Below are 6209 nucleotides of genomic sequence, written 5' to 3' on the forward strand. Positions count from 1 at the left end.
GCCCCATCACCGTAGGAACCCCGAGCCCCCAAGAAGCCCGACCCTTTCCTGTGCAAAGCGCTACTTCACTGCAGAAACCTCCCCCTCCCCCATCCCTGCAGGTGTCTTCAGCTAGTGTGATCACTTCCGTGACCACTCACTCCAAGCAGGGAATCCCCATCACTGAAGGAGTTCTCCCCTCTCCAACAGCCAACCTTCCCACCACTGCTGTGCCATCTCCCCACATTTTCTGGGGATGGGGAGGGTAGGCAGGATTGCCCTCTCAAGCTATAACTTCTGGGTACCTTCAGTTGCCCACCACCTTGAAGTCAGGCCTTTTGGCCTGCAGAGCCTTCTGGCGGCTGCAGACTGCCCCCATTGTAGCAGTGACCCCCTCACCCCATCACTGAAGCACCTGTAGCAGAAAACATCCCTGCCTGTTATCAGGTTCCTTTGTTACTGGCTGAAATTTCGTGCACTTGACAGTGTTATGCTGCAAAAGATTAGGGAAGTCTGTAAAATCTTCCCCAGGATCCCTGAGGGAGAGTCTGGGAGCCCTGGGAAAGTGACCGTGTTGGGGGTCACCCATGCAAGCTTTCTTGGAAAGGCCACACTCAGATTCTGCCAAGAGAGCTTGAGGAGAGCTGGGAGTGGGGGGCAGCCAGTAGGGAGTGGGCTTCAAGTCAGGCTCAGGGTTCTCAGCCCTCCCCATTTACTGTATCCTGATTCCAGTCACTAGCTCCATGCTGGTCCCAGGGGGCATCCCCCGCCTCCTTGAGCACCTGAACCCTCCACTCCAGCCCTTTCCCTTGCTTGAACCACTTAGCGTGGTGGAGATAGCTTGGCCTTTTCCCAGGGAACTTCATGGGTGGAAATGCACAGGGATGATACAGGAGGCATAGCTACCATCACAATGATCCAGCTCACGGGGAGCTCCAACTAAGTCCTAGCCTGTTCTTTTTTTTTTCCTAATTAAAAAAAAATTTTTTTAATTTTTTTGGCTGTGTTGGGTCTTCATTGCTGCATGTGGGCTTTCTCTAGTTGTGGCGACCAGGGTCTACTCCGTTATGGTGCACCGGCTTCTCATTGCGATGGCTCTTCTTGTTGTGGAGTTCAGGCTCTAGGCTCATGGGCTTCAGTAGTTGTGGCTCACGGGCTTAGTTGCTCTGCGGCATGTGGGATCTTCCTGGAGCAGGGATCAAACCCCGTGTTCCCTGCATTGGCAGGCAGATTCTTAACCACTGCGCCACCAGGGAAGTCCCCAGCCCTGTTCTTTTCACACTATCTGAGCCCTGGTTCCATTGACCCCCTCTCCTCCCTTCTCTGCTGAGCCCTCCCCCAGCCTCATTCAGAGTGAACATTCCTCTAACAAGCTTGGGGAGGAAGAGTAGATGGTGGGTGGGTGGATGGGCCCTCCAGGTGCTCCAGGTCTCTGGACAGGACCAGCCCTGGCCCACGAAAGTCCAGGCAGCGACCACCTCCCCATGGGTGTTTTGTGCTCTGCCCCTTCTGCAAATGAGCCAAGAGCTACCTGTACAAATACGAAGCTACAAGGAGCAGTCATTAAAGGGCCTCAAACACACGGAAATGGAAAAAGAGGTCCTTGTCTTGGGTCCTGAGGAGGGCTTGGATGTAAAACAGTGTCCCAGGAAGACGGTTTCTTGGTCAGAGACTAGACAACACATTGGTAGAAGCCAAGCTTTCCTGGGAAGCTGGACCAGCCCTGAGATCCTGCTGGGAAGGCTGTCTAAGATAGGTCAGCAGCTTGGCCGGAGGTGTAAAGCATTCTGCAGGATGGGGCAGGGCAGTGCAGGCTGCCTGGCTCTGGGGAGGAGGGGGGTTCTGTGGAGGGGCTCTGAGGCCCAGCTGGGAGGCACTTTGGTGGTGGGGCTGCAGCATGGCAGGCAGCTGAGGGCTGGAAGGGGCAGCACAGACCCAGAGGGTCCCAGAACCAGATTTCAGGAGGTAGAGGTGATCCTAGGCAGGGCTAAGGAATGGCCTGGAGGCTGAGTGCTCTGCTATGTGCCAGGCATAGGGGAGGGCATGAGGAATATAGAGCTACAGAGGCATAGCCTCTGTCCTGAAAGGCTCATACTCTGATGAAGAAGGCAAACACACAGTTACAGTAGGCTAGGATGACGGCTGCATTACAGGGGTATCATGGATATTATAAAAGCTTTTAACTGAGACCTTTTAGGAGGGGTACCTAACCTGGTGGTTGAAGGGTGGTGCCGTTTAAGTGGAGTCCTAAATGGGAGTTAAGCAGTAAAGAGGAAGATGTTTCAAGCAGAGGGATCAGCTCGTCAAAAAATGAAGAGCTAGAGGGACTAAGGAAAGGCTAAGTAGGCGTGCATTTGTTTTTTTCTCTTAGTTAATATTTGTCAAGCACTTACTATTGGCCAGGCACTGCACTAAGCATGCATCACCTCCTTTAATGATTAAAATAGCCCAAGAGACAAGCACTATTATTATCTTACAGGTGAGGAAATCAAAGCCCAGACAAGGTAAGTTGCTCATGATAAGCTAGTAAAGTGGTAGAGCCAGGATGCTGAACTCAGATGATCTACCCTCAGAACACTTGAACCTTTGTTTTTAAACTACTACCATAGACAATAAAATTTCCCTAATGTTTATTTCCTGGTTTATTTCTCTTTGATTTTCCCTAAATCTCTTTTTTTTTCTGAATCTTTTTAAAAATTGAGGGGCTTTCCCGGTGGTCCAGTGGTTAAGATTCCACGCTTCCACTGCAGGGGGCACAGGTTCGATCCCTGGTTGGGGAGCTTAGATCCTGCAAGCTGCACGGCATGGCCATAAAAAAAAAAAAATTATAAATAAATAAATAGAGATATAATTGACGTATACCAATATATTAGTTTTAGGTGTACAATATAATGATTTGATATATGTATATATTGTGAAATGATTACCACAGTAAGTTTAGCTAATATCCAATTAAATTTCCTAAATCTCTTAATATACCTCCTTTTGAAAATTCCCATCAGTCTTGGCTGACCTCAAAAGAAAGGGACAGGTGGAGAAACAGGTGTAGAATGGGAGACCTAGTGCCAAGCCAGCGGGCAAAGGTGGGAGCTGGTGGGGCCCAGGCAGGGAATGGGACAGGACAGGTGGTTGAGTCTAGAGCCCACATTTACCTCTTGAGCCAGTGAGAGCCCCTGGGAGTGACTCTCTTTCTATCACAGGCCCTGGCACACAGTAGGTGCCCAATAAATGTTGGCTGACTCAGTTACAGGGATGATGTGAGAAAACTCACTGGCTCTGTTAGTGGAATAGACCCTATTTTCTAATCTCTGTGTGGAGCAGGCCGCTGGGCCACTGAGGTCCCTGTCCAGGATACCTCTCACCTTGGCCACCACCAACCTAGCCTGTAGGTTGCTTCTCCTCTGATCTGGCCCAGGATGGAGGATTGAACTTGTCCCCCCCAGGTCAGGAGAACACTGTCCAGGTCAGGGCCAAAAATGTCAACAATCTTTATCAAGGGTGGTGGTATAGGAGTGGGGACAGGGTAAATCTAAAGGGAAAGGGCCTCAGAAAATGACATTCAGCTGTGTCACTTGTTGCAAAACACAACTCAGTTGTCTTCTGCTTGTGGGCTGCCTCCCTGCCTTCGGGACCAGTGGTTGTGTTTCCCCAAGCCTCAGAAGCATCTACACGCTCATATTTGAGCTCCAGGAGAATTAGGCCTAGAGAAAGAGTTTTACCTCCTGCCTGTCTCAAGCTCAGTATCCAAAATTCCCAGCCCCATGTGAAGCCCAGATTGGAAGATGGCTTAGTTCATTAGTATTCGGTCAATAAATATTTCTTGTTGTATGTGCTGGGTGGAAGCCACAGCAGGAAACAAGACAGTGGCAGATCCTTCCCCTCATGAAAGACATCAAACATACATTAACATACAATTAATTTGTAAACTTCTGAATCAGAAATAATTTCAAAATGTGTACAAAAATTGGAAGATTAGCATTTTTTAAAACTAATTTGTTGTTCTGAACCATAGATTGTTCACATCGTGCCTCTTTACCTGTAAATACTTCAATGTATGTTTCTTAAGAACAGGGACATGGGACTTCCCTGGTGGCACAGTGGATAAGACTCCATGCTCCCAGTGCAGGGGGCCTGGGTTTGATCCCTAGTCAGGGAACTAGATCCCACATGCATGCCGCAACTAAGAGTTCACATGCCACAACTAAGGAGCCCATGTGCTGCAACTCAGGAGCCCGCCTGCACCAACTAAGACCTGGTGCAACCAAATAAATAAATAAATAAATAATTTTTTAAAAAAACAAACAAAAAAGAACAAGGACACACTCTTACATAAACACAGAATAGTTGTCAAATTCTGGAAACTTAACATTGAAACAATTCCATTATCTAAACCACAGTCAGTATTCCAATTTCACTAACTGTTGCAAAAATGTTCTTCATAAATACTCCCCCTCCCCCATCCAATCCAGGATCACACATTGCATTTAGTTGATAGTTCATATCATGTGTCAACTTGAAGGGTGGGTTTGGATGAGATTAACATTTAAGTTAGTTAACTGTTAGTAAGCAGACCGCTCTCTATAATGTGGGTGGGCCTCATCCAATCAGTTGAAGGCCTGAACAGAGTAAAAAGACTGGTCTCTCCAGCAAGAGGGGATTCTCTAACAGACTGCCTTCAGCTTTTGCCTGAACTATCACAGATAATGTTGCCAGATTTGTTCATTGTAATGCTACTATTTTTCTTTTTGTAATTAAATAAGTAAGTACTTTTGTAGAGATTGTTTGATTCTATGTAACTATCCTAATCTTCATCAAAATCTTACCTACAAGTTTTAGCCTCCATTAATGTCCCAGTTAATATTTTATGTCAGTTTTATTGAGGTATAATTTACATTACCATTTTTATTGTGGTAAAATACGCATACATAAAATTTACCATTGCAACTAGTGAAAGAATTCAGCAAGGTAGCCAGATATAAGATCAATCTTCAAAAATCAATAGCCTATCTCTACACCAGCTGTAACCAAGTAGAAAATGCAATAAAAAAGATGCTTTCACAATGATGACGAAAACTATAAAGTATCTAAGAATCTACTTAATCAAGATCACATGAGACCTCTATGAGGAAAACTTTAAAGCTCAGAGGACACAGAAAACGATCAAAATAACTAGAAAGATACTCCATTGTCGTAGATGGAATGGCTAAAAAACTAACAATGTTAATTTTTCAGGGTTAATCTGTACATTCAGTGCAATCCCAATTAAAATCCATGAGGATTTTCTAAAGTGTAATAAACTTACTCCACTATATATAGAGAGACAGTTTCAAAATTAGCAAAGTCAAAATTCAAAGTTTCAAAATTAGCAAAATATATAAAAAGAAGGAAGAGTGGGGCTTACCTTATCAGATATCAAGACATGCTACAAGACTACAGTAATCAAAAGAGTATGGTAGGGCTTCCCTGGTGGCACAGTGGTTGAGAGTCCGCCTGCCGATGCAGGGGACACGGGTTCGTGCCCCGGTCCGGGAAGATCCCACATGCCACGGAGCGGCTAGGCCCATGAGCCATGGCCGCTGAGCCTGCGCGTCCGGAGCCTGTGCTCCGCAACGGGAGAGGCCACAACAGTGAGAGGCCCGCGTACAAAAAAAGAAAGAAAGAAAAAGAGTATGGTAGTGTTACAAGATCAAGTTGGGAACTCCCTGGTGGTCCAGTGGTTAGGACCTCTGCACGGGTTCCATCCCTCGTTGGGGAACTAAGATCCCGCAAGCCTTGCAGCATGGCCAAAACAAAACAACAAACAAAAAGAACAAGTAGGTCAATAGAGAACCTGACTCATGTATGATATGATATAAATGAGAACATAACATGCAACAAATGTGGCACCACCATCACTGAGAAAAGGGTAGCTTGTTTGGTAGATAGTGTTAGAAAAACTGGTTCATTATGTAGAGAAAGGTGAAAAAACATATTCTTATACAACAACACATACATAGTGAATTCTACAGGATTCAACCTAAATAAGAAAAACAAAACTATACAATGAATAGAGAAAACAATGTTGCAAAAAATCTGTTACCTAAGGGTGATGGGGAAGGACTTAAACATTTTAAAAGAACAAATCACTGTTGCAAAACACTGATGACTTTGATATTATAAAAATTAAGTATTTCTTCTCCACAATAGTCTTATTAATCACAAAGGGAAAAATAGCAATTTAAAGCATAGAA

The sequence above is a fragment of the Monodon monoceros genome, unplaced genomic scaffold, assembly GCF_005190385.1.
Source record: "Monodon monoceros isolate NGI ecotype Baffin Bay Population unplaced genomic scaffold, NGI_Narwhal_1 Super_Scaffold_11, whole genome shotgun sequence".
NCBI lineage: Eukaryota > Metazoa > Chordata > Mammalia > Artiodactyla > Monodontidae > Monodon > Monodon monoceros.